General features: G+C 44.6%; 1 protein-coding gene across 1 annotated transcript in view; it reads left to right on the top strand.

The window, feature by feature from the left end:
- The window catches only part of SSPN (sarcospan), a gene marked incomplete at its 5' end in the record, with an annotated part of 71,044 nt that overhangs the window by 2,373 nt on the left and 48,301 nt on the right, over positions 1–20,370 (top strand). The window lies entirely within an intron of this gene.

Here is a 20,370-nt window from a genome sequence, read left to right as displayed (position 1 = left end):
TGGGGGTTGGTTGCTCTTCAGTCGAGCCAGTTTATGGACGGAGGGGTGGGAGAGATTTCACATATAGCATAAAGGATGCTGGATTTAAAACCGGAGGCAACGTGGTAGTCCTGTGCAAAAAGCAAAACGCGTTGGGAGGAAAAATCGTAGTGGGGGAGACCTTAGTCTGACAACATGCAATTTGCAAATCAGCTGTCTGGAAAGTGATTAAAATGGTGCGTTCAAAAATGTCGTTTTACTCCTGAGCTACACTGAGATCTGCCAAGTCCCATTTAGGGAATTTAAAGTTTCTCTGGTGCAGAGAGATTATGTTGCCTGTTTATTTCAATGAGTCATTTATAATCCGGAGGGTTTTTGTTTAATCTGTCTCGTGCAGGTGATCCTAAACGGCCTGTAACTCTTAATATTGCCCTTTAGAAAGAACCCTATTTGAGGCTGCCGATTACAGCGAATTGATGTCTGTAGGTGCAAATCAGGAGCGTGCTCTAGTGTTGTTATGACTGTCACGCACTGCCTCGCTGTCGTAAAGGAGTTGTCAGGAGAGAGGGTGACATTGGGAGAGGAGTTACGCTGAAGAGAAATGTAATATTAATCGCTCCCCTGTGAACGTCCATTGCTCTGTGCGTCTGGTGGTACGTGCCTCTCCTGTCCTCCTCCCCTCCCCTCCCCTCTCCCAACGCACACACACTTTCTCTTAGTCTGATAATGAACCCTGGATGTGTGCGCACAGCCCACGTTTGCTACCACTGGCACCTAAAAACCCTCCTCCGCAATCCTGCCTCAAACGGGTACGCGCACAGGGCTAGCAACGTGATCCGACCTGCCGCTGCCACATCACGGCGGTGAGAGCCCTCGCTCTGGAGCTGCTGCTGCAGCCGCTGCCTAGGGAGAAATGCACACGCAGCTGCGGAAGCAGGAGTATTTACCTGCTCCCCAGAGCGAGCCCAATGGAAATGACTCAGTGCGAGTCAAAGTATAGGTGGGAGGAATCTGCGATGCGAGGGACTCCTGCTGCTTGTGGGAACAGCAACCAACCAGGGCTGCTAAAACAGCATTATATACTGTCTCCCCACTGATTCCCTGCGGAAATTAGATTGCAAATGAAAATGACCGTAAAGCAGGGGTTGTATTAAATAGACATACATGGGGATGGAGAATAAGAAAGATCTGGGCTCTGGTGGGGTGTTAAGAGCTCCTGCTGGAAGTTAGCAAACGCAGGGGCAGGTTTATTTATTTTCTCCCAGTGGAGCCCAATGGACATCACACACTGTAAATGAGGAGATCTACATATGGATGTCAGTGTTGCCAGCCCTCACAATTTTCTGGGGAGTCTCTGGATAGTTGGGGTTTTTCTTAAAGCCGGGGCTCCCGGAGGCATGTGATTACAATGAGAATCTCACCTTTATTTTAAAAATGACTAAACGTCTAGCTCTCATAATTGCAAGGAAACGCTGGAAAATGTAAACACTAACAGCTCAAGAATGAGACAGCAAATTAAAAAACTCTATAGTCATTATATTTTTTAAAATCTCATGATTTTTAAAGGCATTCTTGTGATGTTGGGAAACTGATTCACGATTTTGGTATGTTTGGCACTGTTACATATACAGTACATGAAGTGTGAATGAGGCTTTAGGAGTGGAAAGGGCTGTAGTGGGGTGTTAGGAGCTCCCAGAGGTGGTGCTAGCCCATTGGGGGCCCTAAGCAGGAATATTTTGGGGGACCTCCCCCACGCACAACACACATATGACCCATTATTGGTATGCTTAGGGCCTTAAGCAATTGCTTAGTCTGCTTATGCCTAGCACTGGCTCTGGGAACTCCTGCTACTAGTGAGAAAAGTAAACGCTGCTGCAGGGGCAGGATTGTTTAATTTCTTCCCAGTGATCCTGATGGAAATTACGTATCGTCAGTGAAAGTCAATCAGGAGATACATCACGCGTAAGGCCCTACCAAATACATGGCCATGAAAAACACATCACGGACGGTGAAATCTGATGTCCCCCCATGAAATCTGGACTTTTGTGTGTTTTTACCCTATACTATACAGATTTCACAGGGGAGGTCCTGACCCAAAAGGGAGTTGCAGGGGTCACAAGGTTATTTTAGGGCCCCCGGGGTGGGGGGTGTCGCGGTATTGCCACCCTTACTTCTGCGCTGCCTTCAGAGCCGGGTGGCCAGAGAGAGGCGGCTGTTGGCCGAGTGTCCAGCTCTGAAGGCAGCACCCGACCAGCAGCAGCACAGAAGTAAGGGTGTCAATACCATACCATGCCACCTTACTTCTGCTCTGCTGCCTTCAGAGCTGGGCAGCCAGAGTGGCGGCTGCTGACTGAGGGCCCAGCTCTGCAGGCAGCAGCGCAGAAGTAAGGGTGGCAATACCAGACCAGGCCATCCTTACTGCTGCGCTGCACTGGCAGCGACTCTGCCTTCAGCGCGGCCACCGCTCTCCAGCTGCCCAGTGCTGAAGGCAGAGCCACCACCAGCAGCAACGCAGAAGTAAGGGAAGCAGTACCACAACCCCGCCCCCCCCATAACCTTATGGCCCCCCCCCACAGCTTTTTGGGTCAGGACCCCTACAATTACAACACCCTGAAATTTCAGATTTAAATAGCTGAAATCACGAAATTTACTATTTTAAAAATCCTATGACCATGAAATTGATCAAAATGGACCATGAATTTGGTAGGGTCCTAACCATGTGTGCATACATTGAACTGTGCTTTGGTGTAGCAAAAGGAGTTATGAAGCTCTAATGCAGTGGTTCTCAACCTGTGGCTTGTGGGCCGCTTGCAACCCAATCAGCATATAGCTGCAGCCCATGTGACATCCTCAGGGCCATACAGGTAGTATATATACTGTGTGGATGCAGCCCACATAACACATAGAGAGTTGCATATGTGGCCCACAATGGTAGATAGGTTGAGAACCACTGCATGTTGACAGCACTTGCTGCTAGGGAGAAAAGAAAATTATTGGGTAGGCTAGATTGTACACCTTCTTCCCAGAGTGAGTTCAGTGTAAATTACACATTGCAAGTGAAAATTGCCTGGCGATTGGCATGTGACAATGATACATGCTTACATAGTTGTTTCCTTCTAGTACTGAACAAGGAACTTCATTAGAATAAGGAAACAATATATTCCGTCAAACTCTCCTGTGATCTCTCTGCTTCATTTTAGAGCTTCTGCCTAGAATCAGTCCCGGACCCTTCTGCCTGGCTTCCTACTACAGTTTTAAAGAACTAGTACACTAATCATCACTGATAATAGGGAGATGGGCCCATTAGAAATTCAACAGATAAGAGATAAGATAAAGAGAGATGTGTCTGCCTCTGTCATCTATTACCATCTACATATACATGTGCGTGAAGGCGAAAGAGCTTTGGTGTGATGTTAGAAACTCTTGCAGCCTATCAAGAAATGGATGCTACTAGAGAGTTAGATTTAACTTCTCCTCAGGGTGATATCCACTGAACCAGGACCTTGTACCCACAGGCCCCAACGCATATTTGTGGCAGTGAGTAGCCCAGCACAGGAGCTGATGAAAAAATAAAGGTGCATCCTGGGGTAGTTAGGAGTCACTAGGGCCCCAAGCGAAAATTAAGGCAGCCCTGAGAGCTGCCCTAATTTGCGCGGTTAATCCATGGCCCCTGTGGACCTTGTGGGAACTCAGACCTGGCCACACTCCCTCCTACACCCAGTATGCCCTCTGGCCCCTCCTGACGTCCTGGAGAGTCCAGGACAATCCTGGATGGGTGGCCACCCTAGATCAAGGGCTGTATGTTATGACATGTGCTCTCCCTAAAACAGACAAGATATGAGTTATTGAACATGGCAGGAAGGGCTTGACAAAAACAATGGACTCTTCTCTAATATAAGACTTGATTGAAATAGAATCACAGTAAGGTAAAGATTCTTCCTTGGACTCTCAGCTGGGCTCCCTGTGGAGTTAGGATCTCTCCAGTGCTAGTGGAAACTAGGTGGGGCAGGCAGTGAGTGGTGCAGAGAGGGATACACTACCCCAATTCACCAGCCCCATAGAGATGAATTGTAAAAGACAATATAGCTTGGTCTCTCTTACTTTTTCTGGCTCTATATCATCTTTTTTGCACTCTCTTCCTGCATGGGGGAAACAATTTAAAGGTGTTTTAAAGGGCAGACATAGCCAGGAGAAGCCTTGGTTGTTTGGCTCTTCTTCAACATCCTGACCAAGTAGAAAAGGGTGAAAGAGCCAGGCATCTAGAGCCTCTGTGGTGTGGCACAGTTTCTCTGCCTGGGGGAACTTGCCTCTTGTGGATCCCAAGGGATCTGTGGGGTTTGGGGGCAGAACTGAAGCCTATTCCATGGGGTGAAACCTCCCCCAAGGGATCATCCTAGAGCCTTCCTTCCTTTAGCCCCATCTCCTGGGCTTTTCCACCAGAGGGGGTGATCCAGACCATTATTAGGAGTTAAATATAGCAATGTCTTAGCATATGTCTACATTTCAAGCTGGAAGTGTAAATTCCAGCTCAAGGAGAGGAACCCATGCTAGCTTGATCAGAGCCGTGTGCTAAAAATAGATGTGTAGCCATGGCTGGGCTAGCAGCAGGTGGGGCTAGCCACTCAATAGGATCGTACTCGTATGGCTAACCTCTCCTGCCACACATGCCGAGTGGCTACACTACTATTTTTGGTGCACTAGCTCAAACAGAGCTAGCTCAAGTATGTCTCTACACCTCCAGCTTGAAGTGTACATATACCCTGAATGCGACAACTTCTGTGCTGTCAGTTCAAGATCTCATGAGAGTCTTGCACCAATGACATGATCCCATCCAGATTCCAATCTGTATCTCTATGGCTGTGGTGTTCATTCTTGCTGATGAGTGTAGATTTCCTGAGTGGAGAGAGGAGGACAACTAGATGTGATGTTGTCTTTGGCATCCTACTGCTCATGCCATTGATCAACAGCAAACATACTGGCTAGGCAATAGGCAAGTAAAAGCCAATGGAAGTTCCCAGCCTATTGCTTCCTGCAAGTGCCACCCATCACAACATGGTGCCTTAAGGACCTATAATCAACACTGTGATTATAAGGGGGAAATTGGCCATAAAGAGTAAATTGAACAAAATAAAATCAGAGTACAGCTATCGACTTACTTTGGGTTTTATGAGTTTAACAGATCCATTTTAGTTTAAATGGAAACCAAATCACATAACTTATCTATAGTATTTTAAAATGCTAGGGAAGAATATTCTGCCAACATAATGTACTCCCACCTTTGAATAGTTCCTAAAACTATCAGGATGGCACTTAGAATCCTCTCTCACATATCTGCAGCCCATCTGAACTCCATAGCCCTTGGAAAAGCCCATGAGAGGGAGATAAGGAGAGGCAGGCTCTGTGAGGATCCCTTGGGAGGGGAAGGTTGCACTCCAGGGAATGGACTGCAGTTCTGCCTTGAGCCCCATAGATCCCTGGGGAGCCACATGAGGCAAGTCTTCCCCATGCAGGACCCTGTGCCACCACACAGGCTGTAGGACTCCTGGCTCCCCCATCCTCTTCCACTAGGTCAGGATGTCGCAGAACAGAAATCTACAAAGGCCTTTCCTGGCTACAGCTGCCGCAGGATACTCAATTAAATGGAATCCCCTATGCAGGGGGAGTGTGCAAAAAAGACAGCATAGACCCAGAAAAAGTAATACAGATCCAAGCTGTGTTGTCTTTTACAATTAATCTCTGCAGGACTGTGGAGGGGGCATTGTTTAAACTGGCTATGAAGCTGCCTTTATGTGTCAATTTTATCTGTCCAATTTCAGGTAACACCAATCTCTGCTGACCAGTAGGATTGTAGACATAGGAAACCAAACCTCAGGTGCTCTTCTAAGGAGAGGTCTGCTGAATATGGTATGGGCTTAGGGGTAAGGATGAATGGGCATCTTCTTTGTGGCATCATCTCACTGAGTGACTCAGCCTCTGTATCTGTTTCTTTGTGTGTCAAACGTTGGGAATAATGCATACTTCACCAAGGTGTCATGTTTGCCAAGTGCTTTGAAATCCTTGAGTGTATAAAGAATTCTTAGTAGAATGAACTTGTGCACTTCTTGAAACACAGTCTGAAAATGGCCAGACGAGCTCCATTTGAATGTGACACATACTGAAGTTTCCAAATGCAAAATAGTTTAGGTCTTTTGGACTTTAAAGGACTATTTTTATATTTATAATTTTTTATGGGAACCACGTAGCCAAATAAGTATGGGTTTGTAGTTCTTTACAAAGGCAACATTGAAAGCAAGCCAGAACAGCCAGTGTTTTAGGGCTCCAGCTTTTCATCTCTAGAGATTTACATTCAATTTCTGATTAGGTCACTAGAGGAAATAAGCTTGAAGGCAGTCTTGGACTCAGATATTTGAGTTGTGGCTGCTGTCTCCCAAATTCTTATAAACTAAGCAGGGAGAAGCCTAGTAAATTCCTGCAAGGAAGACTCCCCCAAAGGAAAACTCGGGGTGCTAGAGGAGATTGTATTAGTGATTCAACAGGTGGCACTCTTTTTCCTTAGGATGATATTCCCCTCTTGCTGTGGGGTTTCAGATGGTGAATAGCACTTAAGTAGGCTCTTGGCACAGGTAAATTTCCAGACTTAGTATGGAGCCAGCATCCAATCATAGTATTAGGGAATTATGACATAGTGTCCTTGTTCTAAGACCCTGTGGAGGAGAACTTCTTAAGCCTGCAGTAACCTGTCCCTGTTAAGCACTGAGGACTGTGTGGAGAGAGCTACTCTACTGACTAATGCAGGCATCAGAACCAGGTAAGTTTTATTACTTACTACTCAGCAACGTTGAAGGGCTGAGAGTCCTCTCTCAAGGAGGAAGCTAGAGAGAGAGATGGGTAGTTATCAGGGAACAGCCTACTAAAGAAGGAACTGGAGCCAAGGTTTTGTTTTGAACCTGCTTCAGATTTTTGTTGTTTGTGTTAAGTCTGATGAAGATGAGTAAAAGGAACCACTGCAAAGGGGTGAGTTGTGTAGCAATTTACACCATGTGTGCTGCTCTGTTAAAGGGTGTGAACTCTCCCCTCTTTCATAGGATGCTGTGCTCTTGAAGATGTCTCTTGGTTTAGATATAAAACTTTGCTCTTGATCCTTTGTGATAAGTAAAGGTCCTAAGCTGTTTGGGGCAAGAGTAGGCACATTATAACCTTGGTGTCCTGACCAAATTCTAATCTAGGTAACTACAATCTTCCCACCTAATTTCACCCTGCAGCTTCAATTGGATTATTTATTGTTGTCCCTTCTGCCAAGCAATGGCTAGAATTTGGAACTTGAACTTGCCCAGTTCCTTGTTGAGAGAGAAAATAGTGAGGCAGACGCTAGGCTGTTTCCGCCTTTTCTGTTTTATTAAGAATATTTAGATAAATCCTGTTCACCTTGAACAAGGATGCGGACACATCAGAACCATTTGCAGAACTTCAGCTGACGCTTTGCTGTGTCCAGCATGTTAGGCAGAATCTTCTAATTTGTGTCTCTCTGGATTTGTCCACACTAGCCTTTGTCTCTTAAAATTTCCCACAGCTACTTTCACCATTGGAGCTTCACTTTGGGCTAAATTCTGTCCTGACTTACCCCCGAAGCAAAAGGTGGCCCCAGTTCTAGGCTGTGAGTCAGCTATGCTCAGTACAGCTCAGGAGGGTAACTGGGGGTGTGATGTTGCACCCCATAATGCTTTATGGGAATATGCTTATGAATATATATATATATATATATATATATATATATATATGTGTGTGTGTGTGTAACTGGAATATGTTTTATGCTACATATGCTATGTAACATATCTCTGTAAAGGTTATGATCTACTGAATGTATTCATCCTATTTGTATGCATATGTCATTTTTGTACTCGAAGTTATGAATATTGGCCATGTACTTGCTTGATTTTAAGTAACCTTAGTAAAGCATTTGGTCAGCTTCCTGAAAAAGGAATGTGCAAATTAAGTGCCCAATCAAGAAACACTTAACGGACAATGGATCTTGGAAGGCTCCAATCTACATAAGAAAGTCTACTTGAGGACTTTCGAGGTAGCATGTGAACCATGACTGCTACCTGTAAGTTCTGAGTCATGCATGGACATGTGACTTGCCCATGTGACTCCAAAATTCCATCTTGTAGCTGGAATTCTACACAGGGGGAGGGAGGGGTATCCGCCTACAAGAGAAAGTCTATTTAAAATGGGAGACCCCTCCATTTTGTCTTCAGCTGGCTCAAGAGGTAGCCTCTCCACCCCCAAAGGATACCTGAAAGAAATTGGAACAAAGGACAGTAACCATGGGGATGCGAGTGATTGCTGGACCCAGACTAGAAGGAGACTAGTCTGTAAAAGGAAGCTTACTGGAACACCACTGACGGTGAGGTTTTATCTGTATTCAGTTTTCTTACTGAATTAGTCATAGACTTGTGTGTTCTATTTTATTTTGCTTAGTAATTCATTTTGTTCTGTCTGTTACAACTTGGAACCACTTAAATCCGACATTCTGTATTTAATAAAATCACTTTTTACTTCTTAATTAACCCAGAGTATGTACTAATACCTGGGGGGCAAACAGCTGGGCATATCTCTCTATCAGTGTTATAGAGGGCAAACAATTTATGAGTTTACCCTGTCTAAGCTTTATACAGGGTAAAATGGATTTATTTGGGGTTTGGACCCCATTGGGATCTGGGCATCTGAGTGTTGGAGACAGGAACATTTCTTAAGCTGCTTTCAGTTAAGCTTATAGTTTGTGGGACGTGGTTCAGACCTGGGTCTGTGTTTGTGGCTGGCAAGCGCGTCTGGCACAACCAGGCAGGGTTCTGGAGTCCCAAGCCGGCAGGGAAGGCAGGGGCAGAAGTAGTCTTGGCACATCAGTTGGCAGCCCCAAAGGGGCTTCTGTGATCCAACCTGTCACAGGGTCCATTCTGATGGAGGCTGTTCAGTTCCCTGGCAGAAGACAGAGCAGCCCCAGGGCTGCTCTTACCTTGTAGCTGCTGCCCCAAATAGCTGGAGCATAGTGCACTCCAACTGCACCCCTTCCTTCTTCTGAAATGTTTCCTCCCTTCTCTGGCTATGTTCCTATCCTAGGAGTCGTAAAGGGCACTGACATAAAGGTGTTATACTGGCCTTACAACACCAAAGTTCCTCCATATGCTATGGGCTTTCTCTGATATACAAGCGTTGTAGAAGAGCCAAGAAATAGGGTCAATAGGTTTCACTGACAGGGCAGAGTTTGCGTGTGGTACTTCCATGTAAATACACTGGGTCCCATGTAGAATATAGTGTTTATTCAGATATCTTTTTAGGCTGTTTTTAAACAGCATAAGATGAGTGCATTTTATAAATAAATAGTCTTATAAATAAAAAAGCAAATAAAATATTAAAATTGGAATGACTGAGGGGGTGCTTAGCATTAGACTGCCAGCAGGTAGGGAGTCTGAATGTAGCGTATCAGTAATCAGCGTTTTTGCTCACAAATTTCTTTTGTAGGCACTACCCTCTCATTGTAGTCTTGTTAAAATAAGACAAAAGGACCCTTAATTGAACTTGCATGTGAAATTCCTGCTTGGGCATTTCAAAAAGCACAACTCCTATATTGCACTATATTTCTGAAATACCCTGTAGCATTAAGAGAATAGATGATGTGGCCCAATCTATTTGTAATTCTCCTTCTGAGTTTTCTTAAAAGTAAATGACACCTTATAAAAATCCAGCTGACCAAAAAAGCTAGCTCTGGCCATTCATTTCAGGCTAAGCTAATGCAATTATCATTCTCATCCATATTGTCATGCAGTTAGTCCCGCTGAGTATAGCCCTCAAGTGTCCTGATTTTTCATCATAAATTCTCTTTGTTCCTCTTGAAGTATTACTCCCTGATTAAGGGATGTGATTTGAGAAACTTAATGTCAGATTTTAAAGTGACAGTTGATTTTTCCCTTAGCAAGTTTGTTTTCTGTGGAAAAGCACTTACATTACATTACAGACTCTTTTTATTTTTACTACTTTGTAGATGCTGTTCTTAATTTTGCTGAAAATACTGTCTAACTTGTGCTCTCAGCAAGTGTAAATGAGTCCACTTGTTGGCTTTTCTATATATTGGGAAGAGATGTGAAGTGAAAGTTAGTTAGAAACAGGAATGAAAATTCCCCCTACAGTTTGGCTCACATGGTTACAGGGAATTATAATTCCTCACATGCCTTCTCACGTGCCACGGACATAGGAGTTGCCACACTGGATTGAACTAGTGGGCTGTTTACTCCTGTATCCTCTCTCTGACAGGGGCCAGCAGCAAATGCGGCAGCGGAAGCTACAAGCAGCTCCATAATGGACAATTGTAACCTACCCATAGGAAAGATTCTTCCTACCCCAGGCAGTTAGCACTTGAAGGATAAGAGTTTATATCTGCTTTATTATACTATCTGATGTAAATGTTCTCATAACCATATAAATGTCTATTCATTTTTCTAATCCTGCTAAGCTCTTGGTCTCAATAATATCTTGTAGCCGTGAGTTCCACATTTAACTATATCAGGGATCGGCAACCTTTGGCACACGGCCCGTCAGAGAAATCTGCTGGCAGGCTGGGACAGTTTAATTACCTGCAGCATCCACAGGTTCGGCAGACCACAGCTCCCACTGACCGTGGTTCGCCATTCCAGGCCACTGGGGGCTGTGGAAAGCAGCGCGGGCCGAGGGATGTGCTGGGTGTGCTCCCTGAACTATATGTTGCAGAGTGCATCCACATCACTCCAAACACATCCAGTGACTTACAGTTCATTTCTGGAATCTAATAAAAACTCCCTTCTCTATATATATATTCTCTTCTCTTCAGCCAACCTTGCTGACTTAGACTTTGTCCTCTCCTCCCTATAGCATCCAGTCAGCTAACACTAGCTTCCTTAGAGTCCCTTCCCACAGTCTTGCAATTCTTTGCAGCAGATTCTCGTACTCCCCTGTCATCTGGAACAGCCTTCCTGTGGTATATTGCTCCACCTGTTCAGCCCTCATTGCGCTAGATCCTCACCTACTCCATCCCTTTGGCACTGTTCTGGTGGCACAAAGAGGCTGGAAAGCTGGTTTGAATTTACTTGGAACAAAACACTTTCTGTGGCACTATCTGCACTATAGATTTCACTGTATTTAATCACTGTTCTGAAAACCCGGGGTGCCCCAGCCACGTCATACTATGGTTTGATCTTGCTAGTGTGATCAGAACCAAACTCTTCGAAAACAGTAGAGCTGGGCAGGAAATGGTTTTCCTATCCTACAAAAATTGTTAAGATCTTGGAGTTTCCAGTTTTGTATAAGGACAAAACCAAGGCCTTTAAAAGATTTTAATAAAAAGAACGCAGAGAGAGAACCTCCCCAGAACAGTCAATAGCTGGGGGTCTGAGCACTCACATAGGATGTGGCAGACCTGATGGCTGGGGAATTCCATAGGACGTGGGAGACCTGGGTTCAAGTCCCTACTCTGCCTCAGTTGGAGTAGGGACTTGAATCTGGGCATTTCACATACCATAGGAGTGCCCTGGCTATTCTGGGGTATGGTTTCTCTCTCTTGATTTTGACCAGACTCCATCCTGGGCCTGAGAAACCCTTCCCCATGAAAGTTTTGTCAAATTTCATCATTTCCCATGAAGAATCTTAATTTTTGATGAATCTACATTTTTCAAAGAAAAAATGTTAGTCAAAAATTTCCTAACCAGCTCTAGAAAACAGGCACATGGGCCACATCTGGGAATAGAAATTGTATGGCAGGCCATGAATGCTCACAAAATGGGCTGGGGGGCCATTGGAGAGGGGCCACTGGAGCGCATAGGAGCCAGAGGGGGGCCATGCTGCTGCTTCCAGGAGCTGCGTGGAACGGCTCCCGACCCTGCTCCCTGGCTGGAATGGAGCAAGCCCCAGAGTCCATTCCCCAGCAGGGGTGCAAGGGCCGGCTTAAAATGGCTGGCGGGCCAGATTCAGCCCGTGGGCAGTAGTTTGCCCAACCCTGGGGTACTGGATTTAAAGGTTCCAACCTTGCTGATGGCCATGTAGGTGTCAATATGATGCAACATAATGGAATTCCTGTAATTTTTTTTTCAGTTTGCTGTTTAAAAAAACCTAGGAAATACACACACACACACATTATTAAAAGAACATTGTTAGGGTTGGAAAGTCAAGCACTAAAATGTTAGGAAGTGTCAGAACTAAGGTTGCCTGTGCATAATCAAGTTTCCTGTTTGCAATGGGTTTAAAATGGAGCATATGCTTCTATTTTTTCTCTATAGGGAGATGGCCTTACCATCTGAAGTTTCACAGAGTGGTAGTTTTTATGCTCTGAATATTCTGCGTAGTGCTTGTTTGGTTTCTTTGACTCTGTTTTAATAGGAAGTGTTTGAGGTTGGTCTCTGGCTGAAATTCATCAAGGTTTCACACATTATTGTTGACGTGAATCTTACTGTATCATTTTTTTTACATGAACATGGGAAGGGAGGCAAATCTTGTGAAGAACTGATAATAGCTTGTTTTTGAAAAGAAACATTTAGGTTTACGGGTCTTTTTTTTAACCATTATTCTTCACTAATTAAAGTTTTTGTGTACAGAGAAGCTTGTGTATAAAGGGTCCACTACTGAATCAGATTTGAATGTACTTAGTACTTTGTAGTGTCAGGTTCTGTGACTGAATAATCTACTGGTATTCCTCTTATATACCAATGTATCTGTATTATCTGATAACCTCCCGAGATCTTCACTTTAGCTAACTGATGTTTGTAAAAGTATGTGTGTCCAAATAGTATGTCACATTGGCCAGTGTCATGATCATGTAAATACAGAGCCTACAGAATAACAACTTACATATACTGTGGGCAGAAAGAAGGCTTGCATCAGAGGATGGATGGTCTTCTGGTTTAAGATTTGGCCTGGGGCTTAAAAGCTCTAGGTTTAAGTCCCAGCTCTGCTACAGACTTCTTTGGTGACCTTGGCTAGCTACTTAGGGCTTGATGCTCAGGACCTGTCCAGATAAGTAGTCCTATTGAAGACAGTTACTTTCTGCCTTGGTTCCTCATTTTAAAAGAGACATTAATACTTCTTTCTGCTCTATTTAGACTGCAAGCTTTTCAGGGCAGGGACTGTCTCTTACTATGTATCTGTACAGTCAGTGCCTATTATATCCCTCTGGGACGATGACCGTGGTCAACAGCTTCATTCCTCTGGCACAAAGGAGCTTTCTATCATAAGGGCAAAGCTTATGCAGGAGAGACAAAGCTTTGTTGGTGGTCAGTCTGAGGTGGTGGGACAAAGATCCCTAGGAACCATCACAAACCTTGCTATCTTATACTCCAAGTGCAAGGTGTACTTCTTTAACCTTGTCTTCTCTAACATAAATATAGACCCACATATAAAAACAATTCCAAAACAAAACACTCCATTGCACGCACTTCTCTCCCTGGGGAGAGGATGAGAGAAAGAAAACACACGAGAGATGTTAGTCATATTACTTAATGCCCTACTGGAAGGCACTCAAATACTATGGTGATGAGCACATTATATGAGCCTATATAGAATAGAATGGGGGCCTTTCTATAACATAAAAAAAGAATAATCTCAGTAATAATAAGTGCATGGGAAGTCAGGGTGAGAGAGGCAGAGAACCTAGCTGGTGGGGACAGAGATTGAGGCAATTACATCTCTAAATTTACTGGATTTATTAGTGGGTTAAAAATTCAGTGTTGTTAAGATGATTTTCTTTTATTTAATATACAATCCCAGATGTTTTAGGGTTGTTACCCATCGATGCCTCGGATTTATATGGGTAAGGAATCTGTATAGAAATCTTTCAAGTATAGCCATGTGACAGGTAATTCTGAGTTGATGTGAGAATAGTTTGGAGCTGATTAAAATGATGCATTTTTAAAATCAGCTTTACTAATCATTAATATTTAGCAGTGCTATTTTAACTGGGATTCCTGTGTTCTGCAGGGCTTTGAACACAGTTAGTTTCCTACCAATTCCTTTGGCAGCATTGAATGTAACAAAATGACCATAAAATTGGAAAATCTTAGTCACTTTACATCTCTGAGAATTAATTCTTTCAGTAACAGGAAAAATATCTTCCACTCATTGGATCACATTCAGGCCCTCTTCCCTTTTGTCCTCCAATATACAGTAATATCAACCAAGCAGGGATATTTTGCTCCTATATTCTAGTTGGTTTTGAGCTAGCCTAAGAGTCCTCATAACCTCCCTCTCAGGTTACTTCAGTTCAAGTAGTCCTAGTGAGAGTGTATAGCTGGCCATGTAGGAGTTTGTGTGGCATCTTATTCCCTCTTATGACTCCTCCATGGCCATGTAAGGCTGGACCATGGTCTGGCCCTAAATGCCTTGCCCTTAGTCACAGAATGAGCCAATGGCAGTCAAGAACAGAAACCCAGTCTCTTAACTCCATGCTCTCTGTGCCACCTACTAAAGCACTTGTCCAGGGGCATATGCCAGATTGGTGGTAGAAACAGAGCCTAAGCATGTTGATTCCCAGCCCCCTTGTTCTGTCTAACAGACAATATTCCTTGCACTTCTAAGCCATTTTAAATGGATTTAAAAAAAAAAGGGGGGGGGGGGAGAAAAAAATATTTGTTTGAAAAAAAAACTTTCCGAGTGCATTTCCAGCATCCACACATAATCACTGTAATCCAAACACACAACTAACATCAGTATGTGAGTTTGCAAGAGAAATTACTCTGCTAGTCGGCAATAACAACTGCCGTAGTAAACTCATCTTCAAATCAGACTCTGTCAGTCATTCTGAAAAATTACACCAACATTCAATATAAGCATGATCAGTATATACTAGTTATTTTTTGTAACCAAAAAAGGAGGGCATAAGTCTTTCCTCTGCAGACAAATGTTCACACAAATCAATAGCATCCCTTAATCGTTACCCCTTCACCTGATTGGATTCATCCACAATATTTGGATCCTAATCATATAACTATTTAACATTTCACTAAACCAGATTCTTGATCTGCTTCTCTCTTTTCACCTGGAGCACTGGACTCATTATTTTCTAGGCACCTCTCACTGTGTCACAATTTCACCAGTTACACAAACAGCATCACACACTCTCCCCATGCACAGCCCTAATTGACAGCATAGTCCAGAGACCATACGTGCCCAAAATCTGTGCCCCTCCTCCTCAAGGCTAAAAATAAGTATTCTGGATTCTGTTCCCAGCTGTGCCACTGACTTACTCTGTGACTGTGTGCAAATGTCATAGCCCTTACACCCCACATCCTGCCGCCGTTGTGCCTGCGAAGCCACCTTGACGCCAATGGGATTTCACGAGTTTAGCAGCGGGCGAGAATTTGCTCTTCTATGTTTGTTTCCCTGTTTGTAAAATGAGCATCGTAAAACTTGCCTAGATCAAAGGGGTGTGGGGAGGAGTAAATAATTAATGTATGTAAAGCGCTTTGAAAGATGAAAGGTGCTATGTAAGTACAAAGTATTAACTTAAAAAAGGGTTACTGCTGTAACTTACTAGTTTATTCTGTAAGAAATGCACAAAGTCTAAATAATTACTACTAACAAATTAAGGTCTAGATTGTACCAAGCCCTAAAACAGCTGCACAGGGGAGGGGGGGATCCTCCCTCCTTTCACAGCTGACTTCAGGCTTCCTAGATCTTACTCCCCGTACTGGAGGAAACGTGGGAACCATGCCCAAGACACTCCCTCCTGGGAGCAAGTGTGTGGAGCTTAGGCGAGCCATGGCTCCATCTCCTTCTGTGCCAACCAATGGAGCAGGCTGGACATGTTGGGTCAAAGGGGTGTCTGAAATGAGTTTTGTCCCCATGGTTCTCCCTGTGGGAAGTTTACCTAGGCTGGAGTAAGGGGCCGTGCTTTAGAAACACACACTAACTAATTCAGTAAATGTTCTACATCTGTTAATTTCTATTTTTTTAACTGGAGGAATTTCAAAAGTCCCCTCCCTTATGAGGGAGCAATCATCACATTGGGCAGCTGCAGTACTATGAAGAAGGGATTCCGAGATGACCGTTTCAAACACAGGCAGAGGAATTTGCCCCATGGCAGTGGTGATCTTGGGTAGGCTAGAAGAGGCAGCAATAGGCTTGATCCTTCTAAAATCCGGGATGACTCAGCGCTGTAGGGTTTGTCAGGCTAGAACAGTGTTTCTCAATTGATGGGTCATTACCCCCCCGGAAGGGTCACAAAAGACAATCAAGGGGATCCCAAAGCAATACATTTTTATAGAGCAAAGGAAATAACATTTTCAGACTATCTTTGGGCTTGCTAAATCTTCAAAATTTGTGAGGTTGTTATAGGAGGAGGAGTAAATGCTTACCCTTCAAGGTCAAGTATTCTCTATCAATTTCTTGAGATACACACAAATACATTATATGGGCTTATCATTAAGGCCCTACTTAACTTGCAATATTGCGGATTCTGTAATATTTGGCTTCCACCACAATTTTGACAGTAGGAGTCCCCACTCTCAGCCCTGGGCGGCCACTCTGAGCCCTGGGCGGCCAACAGTGGAAAATCTCAGTAAGGTGATAATGGACTTCATTACTGCAAATAATAAGGTCCATTATTACTGTTCCGCAATTTTCCATGGCTTGTCTGCAAGTCAGCCGCCATTTTTTTACAATCATCATGCAATTCAAGTAGGGCCTTACTCATCATTATCACTGATAATGTTTTACTTTTATAGTAAATATAAAGGGAGTATGAAAATATTTGGTTGCCAGCATGAAAAGGTTGAGAAACACTGGACGAAAGGAAGGGAAAAGAGATGCCCTGGCTGCTGATGTGCTCTGTCTGGCAGAAATGATCCTTGGAGAGGTGGAGTGTGGAGGAAAAGGGTTGGTATATGTCTAAGGGGAGAAGATGAAGCTTGCTGTGCAAGCATAATGTACTGTAAATCACCCAAGGCCTCTGTTTTACCTATAATGAGGGACAAAACCATTTTTTTTCATTCAGAGAGTAATTTATAGATGATGTAAGCTAATGCAGGAAGAGTTTAATCAAATTCAAACTGATTTATCAAGAGTAATAAGGTCTTCGTGGGACTGAAAATTATTGCACCACATGTGGGCAAGAGCACAATTGCTAAGACCCACCCAGGGGGAGTTGGGAACAGAGATCTCTTATACTTGAGTCTGCTGCCTTCCAGGAAGGCCTTGGGTGGCATGCAGCTAAGTTTTCAAAAGAGCTCAAGGGTACAGGGTGAAATCCTGGCCTTTTTGAAGTCAGTGACAAATCTCTCATTGACTTCAGTGGGGCCAAGATTTCACTCTAACTTTTCAAGTATTCAGCACCCATCATTAGGGCCAGATTTTTCAAAGAGCTCAGCACCCAACATGCTGAGTGTATCATCTGATGTAATTGCACCTATTCCATGCCTAACTGCTACAGCGCATTTGTATGTATCACAATCCCTATTAGTGGAACAGTAGAGTGGCGGAGCAAGAAACAGTGCAGCAGGTTACTCTGTCCATATCTTAATTGGCAAGTTCCTGGGTCCAGACATAACAGATCTAACAATGGTGATGCAGAGGTTTGGCTCATGCTGTGGCTGCTTTTTTTTTTTTTAAACTGTCCTCTAGCACCAGAAGCCTTTAAGTGAGTATGTGTCAAGGCTGGGTCATTAGCAGCCAGACCTAGTGGTCAGAGCCAGAGTCCACAGTCAGGAGTCAAGGGACAGCTGGGCCAGGATACCAGGAGATCAGAACCATGAGTCAGAGGTCAGGAGCCAAGCCAGGTTGGGATACTGAGAAGTCAAGCAGCGGGAGGCATAAGGTACTCAGTCCAGAGCAGGATTAATCCCAGCTGTTTGGACAGGTTCCTGTTGGTGGCTTAAGTAGGCCCAGTGGGCCAACTGGCTGTTCTGGGACTCTGCCAATAGGATGTCAGAGGTGGAGCCTCAAACTGGGGCTGGGCTTCATGGGTCCTGGGTCAGCAGTGGTCAGCAGGCTGCCAAGTGGAGGGTGGAAGCGTGGCTTCTCCTGTGAGCCCAGATTTGAGGACCCTGAGTCATGACATCACCCACTCCCCAAAGAGCCCCGTGTGGGTGACCTGGATCCAGGTTTCTTAGCCTGGCTCCTATGGAAGGCCTGAACCAAGGTGGGAGCATGAACAGTTCTGCTGGTTCCCATGTACGTTCCTCTGGGCTCTAACCATCTTAGTCAATCAGGTACCACAATTTACCCCGCTTGAACTTGGAATTGAGGACTTTGTGGACAATGTATTCCTCCTGACCTCCTACTTGCCCTGGGGGGGGGCAATGATTGGGCTTTATGGGGAAATATGTTCTCAGTGTAGGGTTTAAAGAGTGAGAAATGGAATACAGATGGACTCTAAGGGACTAAGGGAGCTGGAGCTTGAAGGTAACTGGGTTGATTTGTCACCAAAACCGATACAGGTCAAGGAACCAGTGCTCTAGTTTCCAAAAGGGTCTTGTCTATATGCTTTTTGTAGTTCTTCTTTGCCTTCTCAAGGTGTCCCTTCATCTCTTCTTGGGTGTGATGGATGTGCTGCATTAGGTCCAAGGCCAATGGGTTGTGGGAGGATGTTGGTAGTTATGGGTGAAATTGGGTGTGGTACCCATAGTTAACCAAAAAGGGGCTGTGGCCTGTGGATGCATAGTCTACATTATTACATGAGCATGCAGCATATGGCAATAGTGCAGACCAGTCATCCTGGTGATGGTTGGTGTGGCATTGTTGGTATTGCTCTAGGATCTGGTTGATTCTTTCCATTTGGCCATTCAGCTGAGGATGGTAGGCAGAGGACAGGTGCATGAAGACTCCTAATAGACATAGGACCTCATGCCAGAAGCAAGCAGTGAACCGGGGGCCCCAGTTGGAAATGACGTGATCCGGGAAGTGAAGTGATCTACCATTGTCAGGATGATAATGAAACCACTGGATTCTGGTAGTTCCTCCACAGAGTTGAAGGAAACGGCCTCCCAGGGCCAGATTGGGTGTCCAGGGGTTGGAGGAGGTTGCAGGGTTTCTGACATGGGATCTTGGTGCTTGAAGCAACAAAAGGCTTTATTATGAGGTGCATACAGGGCCACTAGAAGTACCAAGACGTTAATCGTTGGGTATTACATTGCCCCAAGTGTCCTGCTGGGATGGAGTTGTGGCACTGTTGAAGAACCTTGCAGGTCTGGAGGGAACATAGATGCGGTTGTTTATGAATGTGAACCTCTCCTGGATGTCATGTGATTCTTGGTCAATAATGGCCATCTTGTCTGGTGGAATTCCAGGACAGAGTGGATGTGTGTGGGCAGCTCCTGGTGGTGGGTCACACTGAGGAAGTTACGGAACTTGAGAATGTGGGCTGGTTCCAGACTGGGGCCTTGTGGATCAGAGCTATGCCTTTGGGACAAGTTATCAGCCTTAGCATTTCTAGTTCTAGGGCAGTAGATGAAGGTGAAATTGAACTGGAAGAAGAATAGGGCCCACCAGAGCTGCCGCTGGTTTAGGGCCTTGGTCCTATGCAGGTACTCCAGATTCTTCTGATCAGTAAATACTTGGACCAGATGATGGGCCCCATCCAAGTAGTGTCACCATTGTTAAAAGGCAGTGTTAATTGAATAGAGCTCTTTCTCCAAGAATTCATTGTTTCAGTGGTAAGCTTCCTCAAGCAGTAGGCAAGGTGGTGCAGTACTTCCTTGAGTCCGTGCCTCTGGGAGAGGACTGCCTGATAACTGAGCTAGAGGCATCGGCCAGCACGATGAAACCTTGCAACACGTCTGTGTGGGCCAATACTGGAGCAGTGGTAAAGGCAAGCTTTAGCTATTTGGAACGCATGCTGGGCCTCTGGCGATGAGTAGAACTGGGCATCTCTCGGAGTAGGGCAGTAAGGGGCTCAGTTTGTTTGAAAAATTGGAGATAAACTGCTGGTAAAAATTTGCAAACCCTAGAAAACATGGTATGTTGCACACATTGCAGGGGGCTGCCCAGTCATGGACAGCCTGGACCTTGCCTGGGTCCATCTTGATTCCTTCTGGATGAAACCAGGAACTCAGTCGAGGTCTGATTGAACGTGCACTCTTTGAGTTAAGCATAGAGACCATGTTGTCATAGTCTCTTCAAGACTGTGTAGACGTGAATGGTGCGTTGGTCCAAATAGTTTGAGAAGATCAATATATTGTCTAAGTATACCAATGCAAACTGGTCTGGTAGGTTTTGTAGCACATTGTTAATAAAGTGCTAGAATTGGTGCTAGGGCATTAGTGAAGCCAAATGGCATGACTAAATATTCAAAGTGGCCACAGTGGGTTTGAAAAGCAGTCTGCCATTCGTCTGCCTCTCAGATATGGATGAGATTGTAAGCTCCCTGAAGATCCAGTTCAG

Source organism: Lepidochelys olivacea (genome assembly GCF_965140295.1).
Source record: "Lepidochelys olivacea isolate rLepOli2 genome assembly, chromosome: 1".
Lineage (NCBI taxonomy): Eukaryota > Metazoa > Chordata > Testudines > Cheloniidae > Lepidochelys > Lepidochelys olivacea.
The sequence above is the reverse complement of the archived record's forward strand: the minus strand, read 5'-3'. Positions and strand labels throughout refer to the sequence as shown.